This window comes from Macaca fascicularis, chromosome 12 (assembly GCF_037993035.2).
Source record: "Macaca fascicularis isolate 582-1 chromosome 12, T2T-MFA8v1.1".
In the NCBI taxonomy this organism is placed as follows: domain Eukaryota; kingdom Metazoa; phylum Chordata; class Mammalia; order Primates; family Cercopithecidae; genus Macaca; species Macaca fascicularis.
The window spans coordinates 1,619,428-1,645,743 of record NC_088386.1 but is presented as its reverse complement, the minus strand read 5'-3'; the positions used below and the strand labels follow the sequence as shown (position 1 = coordinate 1,645,743).

At 47.2% G+C, this 26,316-nt stretch overlaps 2 long non-coding RNA genes and 1 pseudogene across 3 annotated transcripts in view; 1 reads left to right on the top strand and 2 right to left on the bottom strand.

Moving 5' to 3' along the window:
- Positions 1-1,735: 1,735 nt before the first annotated feature.
- On the bottom strand, positions 1,736-2,607 carry LOC102116633 (uncharacterized). Its single transcript, XR_010579735.1, has 2 exons — positions 2,424-2,607; positions 1,736-2,234 (listed from the first exon to the last, which is right to left on the bottom strand). It is a non-coding gene; the product is annotated as an uncharacterized lncRNA (long non-coding RNA).
- Positions 2,608-2,779: 172 nt separating this feature from the next.
- The window catches only part of LOC135966501 (uncharacterized), an 80,477-nt gene continuing 56,940 nt past the window's right edge, over positions 2,780-26,316 (top strand). For both annotated transcript variants that reach the window (XR_012421007.1, XR_010579821.2), the window contains exons 1-2: positions 2,780-2,899; positions 6,357-6,511. This is a non-coding gene — a long non-coding RNA (uncharacterized lncRNA). The remainder of the gene's footprint in view (positions 2,900-6,356; positions 6,512-26,316) is intronic.
- On the bottom strand, positions 19,823-20,430 carry LOC102118211 (large ribosomal subunit protein eL22 pseudogene; annotated as a pseudogene).

Here is a 26,316-nt window from a genome sequence, read left to right as displayed (position 1 = left end):
TACTCAGGAGGCTGAGGCAGGAGAATTGCCTGAACCCAGGAGGCAGAGGTTGCAATGAGCCAAGATCATGCCACTGCACTCCAGCATGGGTGACAGAGTGAGACTCTGTCTAAAAAAAGAAAAAGAATAGAATGTGGTATATTCACACAATGAAACATTATTCATCCATAAGAAGGAATGAAGTACTGATACATACTAGAATATAGATGGCCCTTGAAAACACTATGCTCAGAGGAAGAAGCCAGATACAGCTAGGCTACATATTGTATGATTCTATTTACAGTAGTACCCCGTTCTCTTCAGGGGATAAATTTCAACATCACTAGCGGATGCCTGAAACCACAATAGTATCTAATCCTGTGAAACTATGTTTTTTCCTATGCATGCATACCTATGAAGCTTAATTTATAAATTAGGCAGCATAAGAGATTAGCAACAATAGCTAAGAATAAAATAGAAAAATCAGAACAATATGCCAGCTTCTGTAAAGGGACAGTTGCGTGAAAAACAATAACCATATGCCAGCAGCTCTGCTCTTGCACTTCGGGTCTTGATTAAGTCAACGAAGTGTTGCTGGAACACAAGCACTGCAAAACTGTGGCCATTGACCTGTAACTGAGAAGGCTGCTAAGTGACTAACAGGCAGGAAGTGTAGACAGCGTGGACCATGCTGGACAAAGGGAGCGTTCATGTCCGGGGTGGGACGAAGTGAGATGGCGAGAGATTTCATCACGCCACTTAGAATGATGTGTGATTGAAAACTCATATATTGTTTATTTCTGGAGTTTAATATTTTAGGACTGTGGTTGACTTCAGGTAACTGAAACCATGGAAGGTGAAACCACAGATAAAGAGGGACTACTGTATTTAAACTGTCCGGAATAGGCAAGTTCATGGAGACAGAGATCAGCGGTTTCCAGGGGCATGGTGGGGGGGCGGGGGGACAGGAATGGGATGTGACTTCTTTTTTTTTTTTTTTTTTTTTTTTTTGAGACGGAGTCTTGCTCTGTCGCCCAGGCTGGAGTGCAGTGGCTGGATCTCGGCTCACTGCAAGCTCCGCCTCCCGGGTTCACGCCATTCTCCTGCCTCAGCCTCCCGAGTAGCTGGGACTACAGGCGCCCGCCACCTCGCCCGGCTAGTTTTTTGTACTTTTTAGTAGAGACGGGGTTTCACCGTGTTAGCCAGGATGGTCTCGATCTCCTGACCTCGTGATCCGCCCATCTCGGCCTCCCAAAGTGCTGGGATTACAGGCTTGAGCCACAGAGTTTCTTTCTAGAGTGAAAACAATGTTCTGGAACTGGTGGTATGACTGCACAACTTCTGAATGTACTGGAAGTCACTGCATTTGTACAATTTGCTTATTTATTTTATTTATTTATTTATTTTTGAGACAAGGTCTCACTCTGTCACCCAGGTTGAAGTGCAGTGGCACAATCGTGGCTCACCGCAGCCTTGACCTCCAGGGCTCAGGTGATCCTCCAACCCCAGCCTCCTGAGTAGCTTGGACTACAGGCATGCACCACCATGCCACCATGCCCGGCTAATTTTTGGATTTTTTGTAGGGATGGGGTTTCACCATGTTGTCCAGGCTGGTCTCAAACTTCTGGGTTCAAGTGATCCGCCTACCTTGGCCTCCCAAAGTGCTAGGATTATAGAGGTAAGCCACTGCCCTCAGCTTTGTACAACTTAAAATGGTTACAATGATGCATTTTACATTGAATTTCACTTCATAGGAAAGTTTTTTTAAAACAACAACAAACCTCTTTAATGGACACATAAATTCCCTGGGGGTCTTATTGCAATGCAGATTTGGATTAAGGAGTCTGGGTGGGTCCTCAGACCCTGATCTCCTTGCTTCTCACCTATGGCCACATTTTGAGAAGCAAGGCCACTCGAAGGGACCCCACCTCTGTGAATGAACTCCTGCTCCATCTGCCCCTATAAATAAGGAGTGCTAAAGCAGAGAAAGGGGGAGTGGGCGTGTCCCCAGGTCTGAGCCTGGAGGGGGTTGCCGGCCTCCCCCAGGCATGGAAGTGGAGGGAGAAGGGTCTGTAGGGGCTGTAGTTAAATGGGTTACTCTGTCAGCAGACACAGAGGAGACCAAAACAGTAGCTTTTATTTCACACGAAGCTGAAGAAGGAGGGTGAGAGACCAGGGCTGGCTCTCAGAGGGTGCTGCCTGGCAGGTGCACCACCTCCAGCAGCTGGGCTCCAGCTCTGGGGCTCAGAAGCCATCTGAAAGACAGCAGCGGCCTCCACTGAGCAAGCTGGGGTGCTGCAGGGTACCCGCCCCCGCGGTGTCCCTTCCCTCCCGCGGTGTTCCTTCCCTCCCCTCCCCAGCCCTCGGGAACTCCTGCGCACGGGACACAGGGATCAAGGAGAGAACAGAGTGCAACCCTATCCCTGCCTGATCAGTGGGGGTACCTGTCTTCCCTGCCACGGTTTTGGGGTGGAACAGGAGTGGCTCCTCACGGGGGAATGAAAGGCGCTGAGGAGCTCTGGTCGTGAGAAGGCCAATGAAGCAGGCAGCTTCTCCGCGCCGGGGCTGTGCTGAGAGGGCGTCTAGGGCCGGCTCCTCCAGAACCTCATCTGACACTGGGAAGCAGCGACCCGGTGTGGCGGGTGTTGGTGGGGGGTGGGGAGTGGGGGTGGAGAGTGGGGGGGTGGAGGTGGGGAGTGGGGAGGTGGGGAGTGGGGAGGTGGGGGGAGTGGGGGGGTGGGGGGTGGTAAGGGAGGGGAGCGGGGATGATGCCATCCCGCTTCCGTCCTCACGGGGCGCTGGGACCCTCCCTGCTATCCGGGCTCCCCTGTGCGTTGTAGCAGCCGTCCCCGCCTCCCTGCTATCCGGGCTCCCCTGTGCGGTGTAGCAGCTCGTCTTCTCTACCATCTAGAGTGAGAAGGTGGGTAACGTCCGGGACAGGAGCGGTGCCACGTTCTGCTTCATCAGCCAGGTCCCATGGAGAGGCTGGCGGTCCAGTGGGGTGCAGTGGGAAAGGACTGGGCGCTGCAGGACCTGGGTTTTCCTCACTCAGGCTCTGCCCCTACCTGCCTCAGTTTCCCCAGATGACAATATCCTACGGGGCTCGCTCTCTACGGCTCCTTCCTTTTTGGCACTCAGTCACAGGTTTGGATGAAGCGCCTGTAGGTAACCTTCTCCCTTTTGGACTTTGCAGCCTGGAGCTCACATTCCTTTTGTTATTCCGCTCCCCGGTGGTGTCTCTGCCAAATGACAGGTCTGGGATTTTGAAATTTACTCACGGTTCTTAATGGTTTTTCCCTGTGTATGCCATGGACCCTACTAGCAGTGTAGTGAAGCCTAGGGACCTCTTCTCAGAATAATGCCTTAAATGAAAAAATAAAACATATAGAATTACCAAGGGCACCAATTGCATTAAAATATTATTCAAGTATTAGGCCGGGCGTGGTGGCTCTCGCCTGTAATCCCAGCACTTTGGGAGGCCAAGGTGGGCGGATCACCAGAGGTCAGGAGATTGAGATCAGCCTGGTCAACATGGTGAAACCCTGTCTCTACTAAAAATACAAAAAGAAGCCTGGCAAGATGATGCGCATCTGTAGTCCCAGCTACTCAGGAGGCCGAGGCAAGAGAATCACTTGAACCGGGAGGTGGAGGTTGCAGTGAGCCGAGATCATGCCATTGCACTCCAGCCTGGGCGACAGAGTGAGACTCTGCCTAAAAAAAATTAAAAAATAAATAAATAAATAAATAAATAAATAAATAGACTTTTTGGCCCAGCATGGTGACTCACGCCTGTAATCCCAGCACTTTGGGAGGCCGAGGCAGGCAGATCACTTGAGGTCAGGAGTTTGAGACCAGCCTGGCCATATGGTGAAACCCCATCTCTACCAAAAATACAAAAAATTAGCCGGGCGTGGTGGGGCATGCCTGTGGTCCCAGCTACTCAGGAAGTTGAGGCATGAGAATCACTGGAACCTGGGAGGCGGAGGTGGCAGTGAGCCGAGATTGTACCATGCACTTTAGCCTGGGTGACAGAGCAAGACTCTGTCAAAAACAAAATTTAAAAAAATTGGATATAATATATGTATTGGCCGGGCACAGTGGCTCATGCCTGTAATCCCAGCACTTTGGGAGGCCGAGGTGGGTGGATGGCTTGAGCTTAGGAGTTCGAGACCAGCCTGGGAAACATAGCAAAACCTCACTTCTACAAAAAAAATACAAAAATTAGCCAGGCATGGTGGTACATGTGCCATAGTCCCAGCTACTTGGGAGGCTGAGGTGGGAGGATTGCTTGAGCCTGGGAGGTGGAAGTTGCAGTGAGCCGAGACTGCACCACTACACTCCAGCCTGGTTGACAGAGAGAGACCCTGCCTCAAAAAAAAAAAAAAAATGTATTTATTAACTCACGTGATTTATCATCAGGCCTAACAACAACTAAAATTTTGACATAATGAAAGATATAAATGTTATGTTGAGATATTCATAACTAGAAGAAGATGAAATTATCTGAATTTCTATTGATGACAAAGCTATAGTACTGTTAACACCATGGCTAGCTGTCTGTATTTATGATGAACGGGAATGCTCAATTTCAGTTAAAGGCTTGTGACAATAAAGATGTAAACTTTTCCCCACACAAGTTAGGAATCGTGGCTATGTAACAAAACAGTGACTGGATTTCCACCTTCCCATCCAGTAATGATGCTGAAATGTCAGGGTGGGGGTAAGTAAGGCCTTAGGGGAGGCAGGATCCATTGGGGGCTCGCCAGCCTGGCAGCCTAGATGGGAGGGTGATGTTGGACAAGGTGGCCCCAGGGCAGGATTGGCCCAGATGTCCTGACAGTCCAAAGCAAGCTTGCATCTGCCCATAAAAACACCATCCTAGAAGGTGGTCCTGAATCTGCACGTCCTTCCAAACCACCCTGTTACCTCCTCCATGACATCTAGATGGCATTGCACAGCCATGTGTCTGTCCCAAGCTGTGCTCTGAGTTGAGTCTCCTCAGGGAGGGCTGAAGGGTTTGCAGCTGTGGGAAAACAAGTCTTGTCACTGTGGGACCCTTAGTTTTCCATAATGCCAGAGACTTATGTAAACACTGGGCTAAAGTGAGGTCAGTCCTCAAAGCAAACTCAAGAGCAAGCAGAGGATGGCCCAGGTGGGGTCAGTGTGTGAGTGTCAGCCATCTCAATCCCACCAGTCTCTACAGCCACAGTCACCTACAGACTCTGATGGACCTTCTCAAAGAGGTGAAGCCCAGGGAGGAAGGGAGGGCAGGCTTCAGCCGGGAAGAATGGCACCTGCAACAGTGGAGAGGCCTGAAAGAGCATGGCTCACTGTGCAAACCCTGCAGGGAGCCTGCAGTGGCTGGAGATACAGGGTGGGCAGGAGAGAGACTGGAGAGGGAAGTCCTGGAAATGAAGCCAAGGGGGCGGAGCTTTAACCCAGAGGCTTTAATAAACCAGTTCTGATGCTTGTTTTTTCGCTGTTGTTGTTTTGTTTTGTTTTTGATGGAGTCTAGCTCTGTTACCCAGACTGGAGTGCAATGGCGCAATCTCGGCTCACTCCAACCTGGGTTCAAGCGATTCTCCTGCCTCAGCCTCCCAAGTAGCTATAGGAATAGTGAGGAAGAAAATGAGAGGAGGTATTTCAGTAGCAGCACTGACACTGGGAACCTGCTAGTAAGAGCTGGCATGTGATGAGTGCTTACCATGCACCATGTAGGGTGCTAACTTAACCTCTCCAACAACCTGCTGTTATGCCCAATCTACACGTAGGAAAACCCTACACAGAAGGGTGAAAGGATGAGTCCAAAGTCACTACTCACAAGCAGAGGATCTGCCATTCGAGCCGCTCCACTCTTGATTCAGCATTGTTCTCCTTGAGTTAGCTCTTCCAGGCACCATCAACCCTCACAGCAGACGTCTGAGATCCCTGATTCTGCACTCGAGTTTCAGAGTTGGTAGCCCTGAGATGCCTGTGGGGCATCAGGGTTGGCTGGCACCTTGGAGAACACTGACATTCAGGAAGGAGGGTGCTGCCCCAGCAGTCAAGAGAAGCCAAGAGCTTTACAGATTCTACAGGGGATGAAACAGGTCAACATGCCTGAAAGCAGCAGGGAGGTCTAGCAAGATAAGGACTGGAAAGAGAGCACAGGAAAGGCCCTGCTAAATTTCATCCCAGCACTTTCAGGAGTGGAGGAAAAGCAGAGTTTGGATTACTGTGAGATGAGAAGGGAAGGTGAGGTTGGGGGTGGAAACTTGGATTCTGGAAAATTTCACAAAGCTTGGCTGTGAAGGAAGGGAGATTGGATCGCAAGGTCTAGAGAAGTGTTTATGGTCGTCATTTGTTTTTTTTTGTTTTGTTTTGTTTTGTTTTTTAAGTATTGGAAAACACAACCATGCTTACAGTCTGAGGGACAGGAGGAAGACAAGAGAACCCAAGGAACGCACTTCCTGAATTGATGGGAGGCCCTGGATCCAGAGCGCGTGGGACCGCATCTGGAAGGAAGACAGAGGGAATGCAGCATCTAACAAGGGTAAACCATCTAACTAGAGGGCCAAAAAGTGGAGTGAGCTCCCACCTGGTGGCCTCTATTTACTCTGTGCAGTGAGATGGAGATCACGTAGGGAAGAGGGCTAGATGTGAAACTGTCAAGAATTCTATGACTAGGTTGCTAAACACAGACATTAAAATAGTGACCATGGTGTCTGGAAATGGTAACTCGTGCCTGTAATCCTAGCACTTTGGGAGGCTGAGTGGGAGGATCGCTTGAGGCCAGGAGTTCGAGACCAGGCTGATTAATATAGTGAGACCCCATCTCTAAAAAGAAAGAAGTTTTAAGTAAAAAAAAAAAAAAAAAAAATATTGTGGCCATGATGAGAACACTTACACCACAGAAATCAACAACACCCCCTCCTTTTTTTTTCTTTTTCTTTTTTTTTTTTTTTGAGAGCCAGTCCATCAGTGCACCACTAGGTAAGGGACTTGAATACAGACAGGGCTTCAAAAGGGGATGTGCAGAATGAGGGATGCAGTGGAGGAGAACCATGCGGAATGAGCTGGCATCAACAGGAATCCTGAAAGCACGAGTCCTCCCCCAGCAGTGCTCCACAGTCTGGGTGCAGAGTGGCAAAGACAGATGGCCGGATGGAGCTGAAACCTAGGAGTCTTCAGGATGGAAGTGGTGGAGGCAAGGGGCCAAGGAACTGAGATTTGGCCAGCCGGGGGTTTAAGAGAGGAGCCCTGGAATCCAGCTGGGATAAGGAAAGAAATGAGGCCAAGAAGAGGGCCAATAAATTGGGAGAAATGGGGGCTGAAGAGACTGGAGGTCTTAGGAATCACAGGAGGAACAAGAGGTAAAGAATATTGCAACTTTAGCTTTTAGAGGTAGAGCAGCTTCAGATAGTGACAGCATTAAGGCTGTGGCCATGGATGTGGGCATCCAAAGCTCAGTGCGGGGAGAGAGTTACAGAACTGATCTCTCTGCGTGCAGTGTTTGTAGCTATAGGGCCTTGGTGTTGGATGGGTTGGCCATGGGGTCATCTGCAGTTATCTAGAAGTGGGGCAGGTCTTGAGATGGGACGGAGCTGGTGATGGATGTGTAACTCTGAGAGGCCGAGTGATTTGCCCAAGGTCACACCATCTGCAAACGCCTGGACCTCAGGCACCCTGACCTCCTGGCCTCATCTCAGCAAGGTGGGGCCCCCTGCCCTGTGATTTTCTGATTCCAACTCTATCTAGCTCTCAGCTCTTTCACTCAGGGATGAGAACAAGACAAGGGACAAAACGTCCTTCTACTCTGAGCGTCTTTAGTGGAGAACAATCTGTTTTTCAAATTCTCCTTTTCATTATTTCTCTCCACTGAACTTAGAAAAGACTCTTCGAAAGCTAATGGTGTTATTGCTGAATCTGGGGAGGGAGGAGGACATTATAACAGCGCTTTGGCTATTTTTTTAAGGCAAGTCCTTTAATGACCCATACTGAAATATTTCCAGATGAAATGCTATGCTGTCTTGGATTTACTTCCAAATAATCCAGGCCTGGATGGGGGAGGGGGAGAGGCATGCGTGGATGTTTAGAGCAAACAGGATGGGCTGAGAGTTGCTAATTGCTGAAGCTGGGTGATGAGCACGTGGGGGCGCATTCAGCGATTCTCTACTGTTGTGTGCATGGTTTGAAATGCTCCATAACAAAAGTAGGCTGTCTGATGGGGTTGTCAGCAGAAAGCAGCAGCCATTGTGGGCTGCAGGCATCCATGTAATATATTCAGAGAGGCCCCTGGGGGCTATGCTCTGTCCTGGCCCCACATTCTGAGAAGGTCCTTGAGAGGCAGGAGCAGGTCTAGAGGAGGCTATGGGAAAGGATTCCTTTGTTTCTTCTTTTTCTTTTTCTTTTTTTTTTTTTTTAGACAGGGTTTTACTCTGTCACCCAGGCTGAAATTCAGTGGCACAATCATGACTCATGGCAACCTCTGCTTCCTGGGTTCAAGCAATTCTCCCACCTCAGCCTCCAGAGTAGATGGGACTGTAGGCACACACTACCACTCCTGGCTAAGTTTTGTATTTTTTGTAGAGATGGGGTTTCACTATGTTGCCCAGGCTAAGCTCGAACTCCTGGGCTCAAGTGATCCACCTGCCTCGGCCTCCCAAAGTGCTGGGATTATAGGCGCGAGCCGCCGCACCCAGTCTGGGACTCCAAATTTTAACTCAGTGGCTCAGCTGAAACTGGGCTGCTCTGAGGGGGCTGGAAGAGCTGTTTTCACCCACAGAGTGGCCGACCTGGGGGAGGGCTTGTCGTCATGAGTCTGTGGATACATACACCCTCTGCTGGCTCTGTCCAGACGCCTTTGGCCAAGGCTTTCCCCTGAGGCTCACCTGCCCTCTCCCAGACCCTAGCCACTCTCCCCTCACCCACTTCCCCCAGGCTCAGGCCAGGAGGACGCAGTGTGACCTGCCAGTCGAGTGGGAGTCTGGCTGCCTTGAAAGTCAGGAGCAACCAGAGCCTGCTCCTCTCCACTGGCCTAAAACACCCTGTTCTCTACATATCTGTGACGAGGTCTAACTTGGCTCCAAAACCCCTCCAGGGAAAAGGCTGGGCTGAGGTCGCTCCCCACGTGGCTCAGCACGAATCCTTCATATCTGGACAAAACTGTCCTCTGTGCACCCTAGAGCAGCTGTCCATGAGCTCACTGGGGTCTCCACGGAGTGCATCTGAGAGAGCAAGCCTGGGGCAGGGCCTGACGTTGTACTGCCTGCTCCCTCTGCACCGGGGTCCTCACCACGGCGCTGACTTGAATGCATCATGGCAGAAAGCATGCTGGAGACCCCTGTTCTCAGCCTGGTTCAGCCACTAATGATTGTGGGATTGTGAGAAAGTTTCTTCTCCTCCCCGAGACTCTGCTGCCTCCTCCATAAAATGGAGTAGGGTAGGCTGGAGGCCCTGACTCCCCCATGTAGCTCATCCTTGATTCTTCTCTGTCTTTCGGAGGCTGCAGAAGAGGCCTCGAAAATTAGCTACAGGAGCTGGGCTCAGTGGTTCACACCTATAATCCCAGAGCTTTAGGAGGCTGAGGCAGGAGGATCACTTGAAGCCAGAAGTTTGAGGCCACCCTGGGCAACATAGTGAGACTCTGTCTCTACCAAAAAAACAAACAAAAAAAAAAATTGAAAACTAGCCAGGATTGGTGGCTTATGCTTGTAGTCTCAGGTATTTGGAAAGCTGAGGCGGGAGAATCGCTTGAGCCCAGGAGTTTGAGACTACAGTTACAATTGCACCACTGCACTCCAGCCTGGGCGACAGAGAAAGACCATGTCTTGTAAAAAAAAAAAAATTAGTAGACACGCACATGCACCCACGGGGCTGTCAGTGGCTCAGACAAGGGGAGTGGAAAAGGCTGAAGGATTATGATGATCAACCCTGAGCAGCCAAGGCTGTGGCTCCGCAGGGCTCCCTTCCTTCCTTTCCTCCTGCTCTCCCAGGCCCTGCCAGTTGGGAAATGGACCTCCTTGGATGTTGTGTTGTTTTCTTCTGCCTGGCTCCTGCTCGGCTCCTGCTCAGGGCCTGATGTGCACCCTGGATGGTGGCCATGGGCAGGGCTTCCTGTGCTGGCGAGAACAGGCTGCTGTGGAGCCCGGAGGCCCCAGGGGAGGGCTGGGCTGGGCTGGCTGCCCCCGTTAAAAAGACGTGGCCCTTGGGTGCCATCCTCTGAGGCAGAAGTACCGCTCCCTCTACTTCCAGGCCTTACAGGGAGAATCTTTTGTATCTGGACCCAAACAGTAAGAAAGGGTCACGACACAGATGGTTTCTGCAGGCTGGGTGATGAGAAACGTTTCCTCAGGCGTCTGTGAAAGGTGCTGCTCTATCTTCTGAATTGTCAAAGTCACACTCTGCTTTGAAAAGCAACCCTGGCCACCTGGGGGTTAATTATATTTGCTCACATTCAATATAATAGAATAATACATTTACCACATCGAATATTTGTATTAAAATGTATGATTCATTCAAAATCATCCATGGGTTTTGATTATTTTTGAAAGCAGCAGAACACTATTCTTCAAGTGTTTCTATAAAAAAACTTCAAATTGTGGGCCGGCCGTGGTGGCTCATGGTCTTTTAGCCATCAGGGATAAAGGTTTCTCTGAGTGCTGCTAAAAGAAACCTGGGGCCCAGCGTGGGGGCTCACGCCTGTATCCCAGCACTTTGGGAGGCTGAGGCAGGCTGATGACTTGACGTCAGGAGTTCGAGACCAGCCTGGCCAACATGGCGAACTCCCCTGCCCCCGTCTCTACTAAAAAAAATTGCAAAAATTAGCCGGGCGTGGGGGTGCGCACCTGTAATCCCAGCTAGTCATGAGCCTGAGGCACAAGAATTGCTTGAACCTGGGAGGCAGAGGTTGTGGTGAGCTGAGATCACACCACTGCATTCCAGCCTGGATGACAGAACAAGACTCTGTCTCAAAAAACAAAAAAAAAAACAAAAAAAAAAACCCAAGGTTGGAAGTCTGACATGCTAGAGATACCTCTCAATTTATAGAAAATACAAGGGGTGGAGGTATTTAAGTGACATCAAAGGGATGCAGTTAGCAAAATCTAAATGTGGAAAACTTTACAGGACAAACTTAGTTTCTTCAACAACAAAAATTAAGTAAAAAAGGGGGAGAGAAGATTTACATATTTAAAGAGACCTAACAGACATATTGACCAAATGCAGTGTATGTAATCTTATTTGGATCAAACAAATGAATTGTAAAAAGATATGACACAATCAAGGACATTTGAACAGTGATTGAATATTTAATGATATTCAGTCACACACTGTTTTGGGAGTGTGATCGTGGCATTACAGTTATGTTTATTGAAAGAGTGCTTATCTCTTAGAGGTACACAAGGAAATATTTACAGATGAAAATACATGATGCCAGGCCAGGCGTTGTGGTTCACATCTGTAATCCCAGCACACTGAGAGGCCGAGGCGGGTGGATCACTCGAACCCAGGAGTTCAAGACCAGCCTGGCCAACATGGTGAAACCCTGTCTCTACTAAAAATACCAAAATTGGTCAGGTGTGGTGGCGCATGCCTGTAGTCCCAGCTACTTGGGAGGCTGAGGCAGGAGAATCACTTGAACTCAGAAGGTGGAGGTTGCAGTGAGCTGAGATTGCGCCACTGCATTCTAGCATGGGTGACAGAATGAGACCCTGTCTCAAAAAAAAAAAAAAAAAAAAGAAAGAAAGAAAATATACAATGTCTGGATTTCCTTCAAAATAATCCAGAGAAGGGAAAGAGGGTGGAGACTATAGATCAAATAAAACTGCCCATGGGCCGGGAGCGGGGGCTCACGCCTGTCATCCCAGCACTTTGGGAGGCTGAGGCAGGCAGATCATGAGGTCAGGAGATGGAGACCATCCTGGCTAACACAGTGAAACCCCGTCTCTACTAAAAATACAAAAAAATTAGGCGAGCATTGTGGTGGGTGCCTGTAGTCCCAGCTACTCAGGAAGCTGAGGCAGGAGAATGGCGTGAACCCAGGAGGCGGAGCTTGCAGTGAGCCGAGATCGCTCCACTGCACTCCAGCCTGGGTGACAAAGCGAGACTCTGTCTCAAAAAAAAAAAAAAAAAACACCATAAAAAACTGCCTATGAACTGATACTTGTTGAAGCAGGGTTGATAAGTACATTATATCTTTCTTTCATATACTATTACTTTGTATTTTTTTGTATCCAAAAGTTTTCATAGTCAAAAGTTAGGATATATCATCTAAAATCTGAAAGAATACGCACAAAAATGTAGGAAGTCAATGAGAAATTACACTAATACATGAATCCTTTCCTCCTTCTTCTTCTTGTGTTTTTTTTGTTTTTGTTGTTGTTGTTGTTGTTGTTGTTGCTGTTTTTTGAGATGGAGTCTTGTCTGTTACCCAGGCTGGCGTGTGGTGGTGTGATCTCGGCTCACTGCACTCTCTGCCTCCCAGGTTCAAATGATTCTCCTGCCTCAGCCTCCTGAGTAGCTGGGAGGTAGCTTGTAGCTTGTGCTACCAGGCCTGGCTAATTTTTTGTATTTTTAGTAGAGACAGAGTTTCACCACGTTAGCCAGGCCGGTCTCGATCTCCTGACCTCGTGATCTGCCTGCCTTGGCCTCCCAAACTCCTTTTCTTCTTAATCTGTAGCAATGAGCATGCATAATCAGAAAGAAAAATAACGTTTAAAAGTGAGTTTAAATTAAAGTCTCTGTGCAAGTTGTGGCTAAAAGGGGCACCAAAAGTAGCCACTTGTGGGCAGGCTGCTCCCTCCTCCCTCTGGGAGAAGCACAGGTGCTGCTTTGTGCCCTTAGCCCTGGAGCCTGGGGCTGAGCTGGGAGGGAGTAAAGGAGAGGGGGATGGGAGGGTGTGTACTGGGGCCTGTACTCTATGCTGGGCAGAGTTCCAGCCACTCCTCATGCAGCTTGTGAGGAAGCCATTGGTGGTCATCTTTAACAGGTGGGTAAACTGAGGCTCAGAGAGATCAGTGGAGTCATCTGAGAGAATGTGTTTGATGCATGTTCCCTGCTGGGCACTTCCTCTCTCATCTAATCCCTGAGGCCAACCCTGTGGGGTGAGTATCATTCTCCCCAGTTTATAGAGGAAGAAACAACACCAGAGAGGGGAAGGGACTCACCCAAGGCAAGAGATCCCGAGGGCTGGTCTGGATCCTTTCCCCAAGTGCTTAATCCCACAGTTCACCGGGCCCTGAAAGGCGCTAGGGGCTTCTATCTTAGCACAGGGCACTTCTGCCAAGGTCGGGGCAATGACCGAGGGGGCAGGAGGCCTGGATGCTTTGTGAGGACCCTGCCTTGGCACCACCGTGAGATCTGAGCTTTCCCCTCACCTGGGCAACTGGAATGAGCTCTAGCCATCCCTGGCTAAATGGGGTTGTGGCTTGTAAACTGTAAAGTCCTGTGCAATGTGCAGGATGGTGGAATAGCATCTGTGTACTGCCCCACACTGCAGTCTAGTAAGTCTCTTGACATGAGTCACCCTGTCTAAGCCTCACCTGTGAAGGGGCAGCATTAAGCTAAGGGGGGAGGTGGGAGGAAGAAAGGGGACAGTGAAAGGCAAGGAACCCAGTTAGTAGAGTACCCAGACAGCCTCTCCCTCCCGCACAGCTCTCCACCTCCACCCAGTCCCCCATCTCCACCCAAAACAGCTCGGTTCCCCAGCGAAGCTCCCTGGAAACCGGGAGGCTGACTTCTTCACCTACTGCAGAACCACCGGAGGCCACCTGGCAGGTGAATCGGTGGCCTCTCTCCTGGGCTCGCCTGCCTGACTCCTTAAGGCTGTGCTGGTCTGGCCTGGGTCCCCCACACACCCTTTGGAGTCTGGCTTCTTAAGCAATGTCCTGTAAGGCCAGGCCAGAGCCTCCGCAGGCCCTCTGAGAGGGAGCTGGCCTCCGGGGCTCCCCCACCCAGCAGCTGTGACCTCCCACCCCAGATCCTGGCTTCTCTCTCGCCAGCTCTACTCCGGGCATCGAGCTTCCCTCTCTCTTCTTTTTGGTCTCTCTGAAACCTTTCTCTTTTCTTCAATATCCTCTCTCCCTCCACCCCTTGTCAATTTAGTCACTGTTTCTCTTTCCTTCTTCTCTTTTGTCTCTCGAACTCCTTTTTCTTTCTATCTTAGTTCATATCTGTTCAGGGAAAGCCTCTTTCTGTCTTGGCCTCTCCTTTTTCCCTTTTCACTGTTTATTCTTCCCTCTCTCCTTTACTTCTCCGTTGCTCTACTTCTCTGCCTTTTTCTGAGTCTGTTTCCTCTCACCATCTTTCTCTCCATCCCTCCCGCCCTGCATCTGCCTCTCTCTCCATCTCGCTGCTGTGTCCAGCTCTCTCTCTCTCTCTCTGTCCCTCTCTCTTACTCATTCCTTCCTCGCCATCTGCGGATCTCCCCGGCTCCGTGTCCCCTGCCGCGCCCCGCGCTCCACTCACTGGCCAAAGCGCCCGCAGCGCGGAGCAGAGCCAGCCCGGCCAGTGCGCAGAGCAGGAGCCGCAAGGTGCCGACCCGGCCGAGCGCAGCGCTGCCTCTGCATGCAGCCGCCGTTCCCGGATCGCGCCCTGCCCGCCCGGGAGGAAACGCCCTCAGTCAGAGCCAGAATTCCTGGGCGGCTCTGGGCTTTCTGGCTCCAGAGAACCCGCCTCCTCCAGAGGCCCCTGGGCACCCCGTGGGCAGCGCGGAGGCCACAAACCCCCGGGAGCTGAGGCACCAACGTGCCACCCAGGCGCCTCCAGAGTAAGGGGCCGCCCCGGAGTCCCCGCGCCTCCTGGGGAGGAAAGGGAGGGGTTGGGCGAGGTCACAGGCTCAAGGCGACGGAGGCTGGGGTCAGGGGTTTGTTATGAGCCCGTTTCACAGGCAGGCAGACGGAGACTCGGAGAGAAGTGTCTTCCCGGGCATCATTCTCAGCCATGGCACAAGATCTGAACCCCCGTCTCCTGGGAGTGTGGAAGCGTTTCTCTGTCTACCAAGAACAAGAAATTAATTCTAATTACACGGAACAGTGTCTGGCCCTAAGAGGGAGACTCAGAAACTCACTGCTCCGGTAAGGGAGTGACAGCAATGTGAAAAGGTACTTTTCAAAAAAAAAAAAAAAGGTAAAATCGTGACTCTCGTAAAGATATGAAATTAGCATATACTAAAAGTTTTATTTAATTCATTATTAATGAGGGGACAAGTAAGATGGTACAAGCAGTCCAAAGTTTAGAGCATAGTAGTGGAAACTTCCCCTAGGGGACACGCCCATCCAACAAGTGCAACAAGAAATTAAGTTTTTGTGAAAACACCAAGCAAAAAAGCCGCAGCTCTAACTTCTCTGCTTGAGAGCCCTGAGGGCCTTGCCTGGCTGTAAGAGGAATGCACCAAGCCTAGCAGAATCCATCAGGGGTCCCCATTGGGGTTCACTGGAGCCCTTGCACATGAGGGCTGCCTCTCTGCCTTCTGTGTTCCTGGCTGTGGCTGTGCAATTGTCCAAAACAGTCACCACGCTAACCAGTGTTCCAGTTCTCACTCACTCCTCCAGAGCAAGCTAATAGCCTCCGATGAAGAAATTCTGGTTCTGAGCCCAAGAATCTGAGACAGACTCAGATCTAAATCTTTTTAAAGCCTTCAAGGAGATTATGATGCCCACATGGGCTGGCTCAGAAGAATTTATTTCAGGAATGCCAAGAATTTCTCGTGCGGGTGGTAGGACATTCCTTGATAGTTTAGCCAGGTGGGAAGTTGTCAAAGAACTGCCAAACCCATAAGGATTCTTGTAGTTCAGAGCCAGTGGGCTACCTTATGTTTTGAATTTAAGATTAAGGAAAAAATATATATATATACAATGCATTCTTGTTGTGGTAGAGCATAAAGTAATTAAGTATACAGAGTAAAACATGGAAGTGTTTTCTGTTACGAATTCCCTCTGTCCAAAGATTCAGGTCCAGTCCCCTTGGCTTGGAAGGTTCTGCCTGTTCCACATCTATGCACTCCCCATCTATCTAATGTACATTCAGACACAAATGTATACACATGAGATCAAATCATAGATATTTTGAAAATTTGCTTCCATTCATGTTTACCTCAGTCATAACATTAAATCTTGGCTGGGTGCAGTGGCTCAAGCCTGTAGTCCCAGCACTTTGGTAGGCCAAGGTGGGTGAATCACCTGAGGTTAGCAGTTTCATGTCAGCCTGTTCAACATGGTGAAACTCCGTCTCTGCTAAAAATACAAAAAATTAGCAGGGCATGGTGTTGGTCACCTATAGTCCCAGCTACTCTGGAGGCTGAGGCAGGAGAATCAGTTGAACCCAGGAGGCGGAGGTGGCAGTGAACCAAGATTGCACCACTGAACTCCAGCCTGGGCAACAGAGCAAGACTCTGTCTAAAAAAAAAAAAATATTGGAGATCAATCTATGTGAGTACAGATAAATCCACTTCATTCCTTTTAAGAGTTACAAAATATCCGATGGCTGGATGCAAGCAGCATTATTCATCCAAACAGTCCCCTATTCACGGACATGTAGATTGCTTCCTTTTTCTCTCCAATATAAAGTAAGCTTTAATAAACATACCTTTGCATATGTTTTTATGTGCATAGTACATATTCATGTGCTTCTGAAAGGCTGGAAGAGGAATCATTGCATCAAAGGGCCTTTTACATTTTGCCAGATAGGCCAAAAACTGTTCCCCAAATTGTCACTAAACCCACAGGAGGGACAGGGGTCTTCAAGCGCTGTTCCAAGGTGCACACCAGTACTTGTTTAGTCTAGGTAGGAATTAGGCTGCAGGGGGCACCATTTACATAAAATACTTCTGGATTGGAGCTACCTGAAGTGTAAATCTAGCGGTCACTTACATTCTCCAACACTGGATATTTATCATTTAAAATTTTGACAGCTTGATGATGGAAAATGTTACCTTGTTATTTTTATTTACATGCTATTTATGATGAGTGAGGTTAAGCTTTATTTGCCTCTTCGATTACTTTTTTCTATTTTCTTCCCTTTCCTTTGTATACTCTGATTATTAATGCAATGCCTGTTATATATGTTGGCAATGCCTTCCTCCAGCCTTCCATTATCTTTAAGTTTCTTGGTGGTCTTTCATTGTTCAGAAGTTTTAAATATTAGGTAGCCAAATCTCTCAATATTTTCCTTTATGGCTTATGGAGTTTACAACTTTCTTATGATTCCTTGAATCAAGACTGTAAAGATATTTTTCTATGTTTTCTTCAAATAGTTTTAAGGTTTTTCTCAAGGTCTAATGTCTAATCCATCTAGAATTTTTATGTGGTTGCAAGGAAGGACTCAAAGTTAAATTTTTCCCTAAATGTATATCTAAATGTCTTAATTCTCTTTATTGCATGATCCATCCTTTTGCCACTACTTTGAACATAAAGTAGTTTGCTAGCTGCTCATTTCCAAAGGGATTTCTGGGAAAATCTCTATACATCATGTCTGTCACAAGGTCAAGGAAACAAAAATACAAAATAGACTTATAATTTCAATAAATACTGAAACCATGTTTGATGAAATTAAACAGCTCGAACACCTGGGCTCAAGTGATCCTCCTGCCTCAGCTTCCCAAAGTTCTGGGATTGTAGGAATGAGCCACCATGCCGGGCCAACTACTTTTGTCTTAAATAGTTTCTATGTACATACAAGAAAAAGGAGAAATGTATTCTTTATTAAATCAGGAATGAGGTAAAGATGCCATTATTGGTCAGGCATGGTGGTTCACGCCTATAAGCCCAGCACTTTGGGAGGCCAAAGTGGGAGGATCACTTGAGCTGAGGAGTTCAAAACCAGCCTTGGCAACATAGCATGACCCCCATCTCTACTAAAAATTTAAAAAAAAAAACATTAGCTGGGCGTTGCACATGCCTGTTACTGGGCAGGCTGAAGCAGGAAGATGGCTTAAGCCTAGGAGTTTGAGGCTGCAGTGAGCTATGATCATACCACTGCACCCCAGCCTAGGTGACAGAGTGAGACACTGTTCTAAAAAATAAATAAATCATTTAAAAATTAAAAATTAAACTAAAAAATAAAAAAGATGCCACTATCAACAAGTGTTAGGCGGCCGCGGTGGCTCACGCCCGTAATCCCAGCACTTTGGGAGGCAGAGGCGGGTGGATCACTTGAGGTCAGGAGTTCAAGATCAGCCTGGCCAACATGGCGAAACCCTGTCTCCACTAAAAATACAAAAATTAGCCAGGCATGGTAGCACACACCTCTAATCCCAGCTACTAGGGAGGCTGAGGCAGGAGAATTGCTTGAACCCAGAGGGCGGAGGTTTCAGTGAGCCAAGATCGTGCCACTGCACTCCAGCCTGGGCGACAGAGTGAGGCTTTGTCTCAAAAAAGAAAAAAAAAAAAGAAAAAAATTAAGATAAGTGTTTGGAAATCAATTTATTTCCAACAGAAACCAGCCCAAACATGTAAAGGGAAACTCCTGGGCAAAATGATAGTATGGACCCAGCTAACAAACCTCCTCCTTCCAGTGTTCTCTAAAGTGGCCAGTGAAATTAAAGATAGGGGAGACTGGCATCAGTGGCAGGAACTAGAGAAATATGCCAACCATATGCCAGGCCGCAAAGCAAGGGGGTAGCCAGTTGGATCTAATAATACCTCTTATTATTTATTAATGTTCTATTATTTGCTAAACTTCTCTGAACCTGGTATTGTGCTAAGGCTGTATATGCATTATGCTATTTAATCCTTGCGTCAGTAAACCTATCAAGTAGATATCCTTATCCCCATTTTAAAAAATAAGATCTATTAAATGTATTTGATTCAAGGGTAGAGGGTGGCACATCCCAGTTTGGAAGCTGGATAGATCTGATTCCAAAGCTCATGGTCCTCAGCATGATTAGGCCTCTTGACTCTCAAGTCCCAGGAAAGGCACTAAATAGAGAATCTGGAGAAGCATAGAGGTGAGAAAGGAACAAATGGGATATGGGGGGCGCAGAGCAAGCCCTGTGAAGCTGGGGGAGAACGCTCATAACCACCTGCATGAATGAAGGGCCCTAATGTGCAGACGTTTCTCTTTCACTTAATGCTTCCGTGACCCTGGCGAGGCCTCATGATCCACGCAGATTGTGACGAGACGTGCCAGGGCCATGGAAGCATGGAGAGTGTGAGGCTTGGAGAAGTTAGGAGGTGCCCCAGGGCACACAGAGACTAGTTACAGATTTGGGGATTTGCTCCAGGCACCTGTGCTGCCTCCACAGGCGATGCTCTAGGATGTGCATAGGTCCTCCCGGCCTGGCTGGGCCAGGGCACAAGTGGTGGAGAGTCTGACAGGGGCTTGCTCTCCCAACCCACACCCAAAGGCAAAGGGCCAAAGGAAACAGGAATTAGGGGCTAGTCATCTCTCTGGGGAGAGACACAGGGTGAGAGGACAGCCCAGTTAAAAGAGCCTCAGTGACTGGGAGGGCCTGAGCTGTACAAAGCCTCCTTCTCTTCTCCCTTTGGCACAAGAGAGGATTTCCAGAGATACCAGGAAGACCCACGCCGGGAGAGCTGTCAGTGAGTGCTGGGCAAGGCTAGCCCACTCTCTGCACAGATGGACAGGGGCTACTAACCCAAGGCACAGAAGTTACAGCCGGAGAAAGTGAGCCAGTGAAGTGTGAATGTGGATGTTTCTGTTAGGGGAAGGAAAAGGAGGGGGCGACTCAACGGGTTGAGATTTAAGTTTTTTGAGGTTGGATGCAGTGGCTCACTCCTGTAATCCTAGCACTTTAGGAGGCTGAGGTGGGAGGATGGCTTGAGTTCAGGAGTTCAAGACCAGCCTGGACAACATAGCAATACCCTGTCTCTATAAAAAAATTTTAAAATTAGCCAGGCATGGTGGCACACACCTGTAGTCCCAGCTACTCAGGAGGCTGAGGTGGAAGGATGGCAGGAGCTCGGGAAGTTGAGGCTGCAGTAAACTATGATTGCACCACTGCATGCCAGCCTTGGTGACAGAGTGAGACCCATCTCAAAAAAAGAAAACGGAAGTTTTTGTTTCTTTTTTTTTTTTTTTGGTTTGCAAGTTTTATTCAAGAACTCGTACAAAACATTACAGATAAATGGAATTTAATCCTTGTCTTCTTCCTCTTCCTCGTCCTCATTAATTTGGAAGTAACGTAATTCATAACTCTCTTTGCTGTTAGCAGCTATGCAAACCAATCACGTAGATTATTCTTCAAAATTTTTTGGTGTGATATTTCAAATAACTTTTGGAAAAAGGCACCTCAGATGTCACGGTGATCTTGCTCTTGCTGCTTTCAATGGTCACCACCCCTCCACCAAGTTTCCCAGCTTTTCAGTTCACTTTGATGCTCTCTTGCAAAAACTGCTCGAAATTGGCAGCGTCCATGATTCCATCTTCCATGGGGTGGGTGCAATCAAGAGTGAACTTCAGAACCTGCTTCTTCTTTTGGCCCCCCTTCACCACAAGCTTTTTCACGGGTGCCATGGCGGCAGTGGAGGCAGAAAGAGAGCTGTTTCTTTTAAAATTATAATTAATTTTATAAAGTTTCAGTAGCTTTGGGGGTACAAGTTATATTTGGTTACATGAATGAATTGCATAATGGTGAATTCTGAGATTTTAGTGCACGCACCACCCAAGTAGTGTTCATTGTATCCAATATGTAGTTTTTTATCCTAGACTCCCCGCCCATCCTCCCCCTTCTGAGTTTCCAGGGTTCATTATATCACTCTGTATGTCTCTGTGTCCTCATAGCTTAGCTCTCACTTGTAAGAACATATGGTATTTGGTTTTCCATTCCTGACTTACTTCACTTAGAATAATGGTCTCCAACTCCATCCAAGTTGCTTCAAAAGACATTATTTCTTTCCTTTTTATGGCTGAGTAGTAGTCCATGGTGTATGTATACCACATTTTCTTTATCCACTCATTGCTCAAGGCACTTAAGATGGTTCTGTACCTTGCGAATTATGAACTGTGCTGCAATAAGCACAACCCCTTTAATCTGCCCCCTTTCTTACATGTGGCCCTGAATCCTCCCAGGTAGGAGAAGATGTAGGAAGATGGGAAGGTCTACTTGGTACAGGGAGAAGCCAAGTGTAGAGTGAGGGTAGAGGTGTAATACTAAGAGTTATGACCGGGCATGGTGGCTCACACCTGTAATCCCAGCACTTTGGGAGGCAGAGGTGGGCAGATCACCCGAAATCGGGAGTTTGAGACCAGCCTGGCCAACATGATGAAACCCCATCTCTACTAAAAAGATAATAATAATAATACCAAAAAATATAAAAATTAGCCAGGCATGGTTGGCACACACCTGTAATCCCAGCTACTTGGGAGGCTGAGGCACAAGAATTGCTTAAACCCAGGAAGTGGAGGTTGCAGTGAGCTGAGATTGCACCACTGCACTCCAGCCTGGGTGACAGAGCAAGACTGTCTCACAAAACAGTAATAATAAATAATAATAATATTGGCTGGGCACAGTGACTCATCTTGTAATCCCAGCACTTTGGGAGGCCAAGGCGGGTGGATCACTTCAGGTCAGGAGTTCGAAACCAGCCTGGCCAATATGGTGAAACCCCGTCTCTACCAAAAATATTTTTTTTAAATGAGCCTGATAGTAGCGCACACCTGTAATCCCAGCTACTCTGAAGGCTGAGGCAGGAAAATCACTTGAACCTGGGAGGCAGAGGCTGCAGTGAGCAGAGATTGTGCCACTGCACTCTAGTCGGGCGACAGAGCAAGACTCCATCTCAATAATAATAATAATAATATTAACAGTTATAATACCAATAGTTATAGTTCTAACAGCCAACATTAATGATTTTGACTTCATGTCCAACCTGGTGTGAAGTAACTACATAGCCGGGTTTTGTTTTTTTTTTTTGTAAAAGTTTTACTATAGATTTATTTTTTCTTATTAAAATATTTTTAATTTTTATGGTTACATAGTAGATGTATAAATTTATGCGGCACATGAGATGTTTTGATGTGATCATACAATGTATAATAATTACATCAGGGTAAATGAGGTATATATCACCTCAAACATTTATCATTTATTTGTGTTACAAACATTCCAATTGTACTCTTTTAGTTACTTTTTTTTTTTTTTTTTTTTTGAGACAGAGTCTTGCTCTGTCACCCAGGCTGGAGTGCAGTGGTACAAGCTCAGCTCACTCAAACTCTGCCTCCCAGGTTCACGCCATTCTCCTGCCTCAGCCTCCCAAGTAGCTGGAACTACAGGCGCCCACCACCACGCCCACCTAATTTTTTTGTATTTTTAGTAGAGACGGTGTTTTTTTTTTTTTTTTTTTTTGAGACGGAGTCTCGCTCTGTGGCCCAGGCTGGAGTGAGCCGCACTATCTTGGCTCACTGCAAGCTCCACCTCCCGGGTTCACGCCATTCTCCTGCCTCAGCCTCCGGAGTAGCTGGGACTACAGGCGCCGCCACCACGCCCGGCTAAGTTTTTGTATTTTTAGTAGAGACGGGGTTTCATCGTGTTCGCCAGGATGGTCTCGATCTCCTGCCCTCGTGATCCGCCTGTCTCGGCCTCCCAAAGTGCTGAGATTACAGGCGTGAGCCACCGCGCCCGGCTTCTTTTAGTTACTTTTAAGTGTACATAGAAAAGGTACAGTAAAAATAAAAACAAAAAAACATAAAAATGTGCAATAAATTATTGTTGACTATAATCACCCTGTTTTGCCATCAAATAGTAGATCTTTATTTTAACTATATATATTTCAATAGTTTTGGAACAGGTGGTTTTTGGTTACATAGGTAAGTTCTTTGTTTTTTTTTTTTTAATTATACTTTAAGCTCTGGGATACATGTGCAGAACGTGCAGGTTTGTTACATAGGTATACACATGCCATGGTGGTTTGCTGCACCCATCAACCTGTCATCTACATTAGGTATTTCTCCTAATGCTATCCCTCCGCCAGTCCCCCACCTCCGACAGGCCCCAGTGTGTGATGTTCCCCTCCCTGTGTCCATGTGTTCTCATTGTTCAACTCCCATTTATGAGTGAGAATAAGTGGTGTTTGGTTTTCTATTCTTGTGTTAGTTTGCTGAGAATGATGGTTTCCAGCTTCATCCATGTCCCTGCAAAGGATATGAAATTCTTTTCTCTTTTTTTTTCCCCTCATAATCTTAGGTCTCACTCTGTTGCCCAGACTGGAGTGCAGTGGCATGATCTCAGTTCCCCGCAACCTCTGCCTCCCAGGTTCAAGCGATTCTCTTGCTTCAGCCTCCCGAGTAGCTGGGATTACAGGCATGCGCTATTATCGCCCAGCTAATTTTTATATTTTTAGTAGAGACAGAGTTTCACCATGTTGGCCAGGCTGGTCTCAAACTCCTGACCTCAAGTGATTCACCCACCTTGGCCTCCCAAAGTGCTGGGATTACAGGTGTGAGCCACCACACCCGGTCAACATGGGTGAGTTATTTAGTGGCAATTTCTGAGATTTTGGTGCACCCGTCACCTGAGCAGTGTGCACTGTATTCAGTGTGTAGTATTCTATCCCTCACCCCCTCCCACACTCCCTTTCCCCAGTCCCCAAGTCCATTATAGCATTCCTATGAATTACATCCTCATAGCTTAGCTCCCACTTATAAGTGAGAACATATGATCTTCGGTTTTTCATTCCTGCTTACTTCACTTAGAATAATGGTCTCCACCTCCATCCAGGCTACTGCTAATGCCATTATTTTCTTCCTTTTTATGGCTGAGTAGTATTCCATGGTTATATAGCCTATTTTTCAGTTAATCTTGGCTGCTACCCTATGCGATGGGTTCTGTGCTTATCTCAGAGCTTAGCAATAGCAGTTTTCCAACCAGTGTCTTTTGAATTGATCAATCTACATTTAGAAGAGGAGGAAACTGGCCTAAATCGAGAGTCCAGCAAAAGAACTCAGCCACCCATTGTGCCTGGTATCCACGTACTCGGTTTTGAGATGTTTTTGCGGCAGATTCATATTGCTAAGTGTCAGTTCAGTCCATTGTGAAATCCATGGCTATTTCCTGAAAATGCGTCAAGCTATGATTCCTGAATTCCCTGTGGGTTGGGCGGGTAGAAGTGGTTTGGCATTTCCCTCGAGCTCTTTGAGAATTTTCTCTGCAGTGCCCCCTAAGGGATGATCTTATTTTGGCTTCTTGAGGTGAGAGTCGGAGTAAAATATAAACTGTCTGAAGATATTGCTTGGCTGACTGTCCAGAGCATTTCTGAGTTCGTATCTTTCAGTAAGGGAGGCAGAGGAATTGAGTTCAAATTGTGACTTTGTCCTTACTGGTGGTGTAGCTTCAGGCAGTTCACCTCCTCTCCCTGAGCCTCACCAACGTAGAGGGAGTAATAATAACACCTACGGTCACAGCAGAATGTGAACTCTCTTGCTCCCTGCCTCTAACCTGCTTTCCTGGGCCTGTCACTATGGTGTTGTTGCTGTTGTTGTTGTTGTTGTTGTTGTTGTTGTTGTTGTTGTTTTGGGGTTTTTTTCCGCTGCATGTACTTGCAAGTTATAAGTCTCCTGGGGGCACAAAAGGGTTGTGAGCAATACCAGCTAGGCCTGCAGAGGCTCTGGAGGAGGATCAACGTTTCCAGGAGAGACGACTGGTGACCAAGGAAGAGCCGACAGCTAACTCTGCTTCCTGAAGGGGATGTAAAGTAAAGGCCCCACGACAGGGTCTCTGAACATGAGTAAGAGTTTTCTAAGCAGTGCATCTGGCATGCCATGGAGATTGATGGAGATGAGTGGGTGACAGGAGAGTGGGCAGTAAATCTGGGGGAAATTTTGGTCAGATTATGGAGGTCCTTGAATACCACTCTCAAAAGAGTAACCCTTCATGCTGTAGGCAGAGGTGCCAGCAGGGTTTTTGGCTGAAGAATTACCCAATCCCATCTAATTCCCTCTTTCTTTTTCTTTTCAAGTCTTTTTCCTTGGAAATAATTTTGAGTTTACAAAAAGAGTACAGCAAATTCTCCTATAACCTTCACCAACCTCCCCAAATATTAACATCTCACATAGCTACAGAATTATCAAAGCCAGGAAATGAACATTAATGCAATACTGTCTGTGAATCTACAGACTTTATTTAGTGTTGCCAGTAGCCCCACTAACATCCTTTTTCTGCTCCAGAATGCAATCAAGGGCTGCACGTGGCACTCCACTGCCGCGTCTCAGTAGGACCCTTCCATCCAGAGCAGCTGCTCAGTCTTTCTCCTCCTCTCATGATTTTGACAGTTTTGAAGCGTCCAGGCTATTTTTGTCTTCCATAACCATGACACTCTTGAAGAGTACTGGCCAATTATTTTGTAGAATGTCCTCCAACTTGAGTTTGTCTAGTGCTTTCTCACAATGAGAATGAGGTTTTGTGTTTTTGGTGAGAACGCCACAGAAGCGAGGTTATACCCTTCCCCGTGCATTATGTCAGGAGGCACATGTGATATTGCCTCATCCCATTACGGGACATGTTAACTTTGAGACATGATGTGGCAACGATTTCTCCATTGTAAAATCCTATTTTTCCTTTTGAACTTGATGAGTATCTCATGAGGAGCTATCTTGGACACTATGTAAATATCTTGTTGATCATCATACTTTCACCCACCAATTTTGGCATTCATTGGTGATTCTTGTCTGTAATATTCATTACCACTGTGTTTACCAACAGGTGATTTTTCTACTTTCATAATTCCTTCTCCATTTATTAATTGTAATTCAGTAGTAAGGAAGAGCTGTCCCTTTTCTCCCAATTACTTATGCAATTATTTCAGTATAGACTCGTGGATATTTAGTTTATTCTACCAGTGATAATCCATGACCAACATCATTCGTATCATTGTTGCAATTGTCCTAGGTATGGCCAATGTAAGCATCTTCAAGTTACCCCTTGTGTTTGTCTGAAATGCCCTTATTCTATTTTGAGCACTTCCTTTCTGACACAAGATGTTCCAGGATTATTTTATAATTTCACTGACCCTGCCCTGTACTTAATCATTTCTCCAAAGAACTCTGCTTCCTTTTTTGAGGGAATGGTATTTAGAAACTAAGATCTGGGTGCTGAATGTCCTCATTGTTACTGGGGTGTCACTGCATCTAGGCCCTCTCAGCAGACAGAGCTAGGAAATATGGGTTACCAACTCTGAAACTGTATGATGGGTATTCTGAGATTCAGCAAATAAGTAAATATATTGTATTTAGTGGGAGGTAGGCTTTTCACTGTCAAAGAAAGAACTACAAATAAAAAGGTAAGGGCAAGGTGAACCCTGTTGTGTTACATTAGAACCAGAGGCATCAACATGAGCTCCTGATTTTTAATGTATTTACAGATTGACAGATATAGAAATGAATATGACCTGGCAATTCCATTCCTAG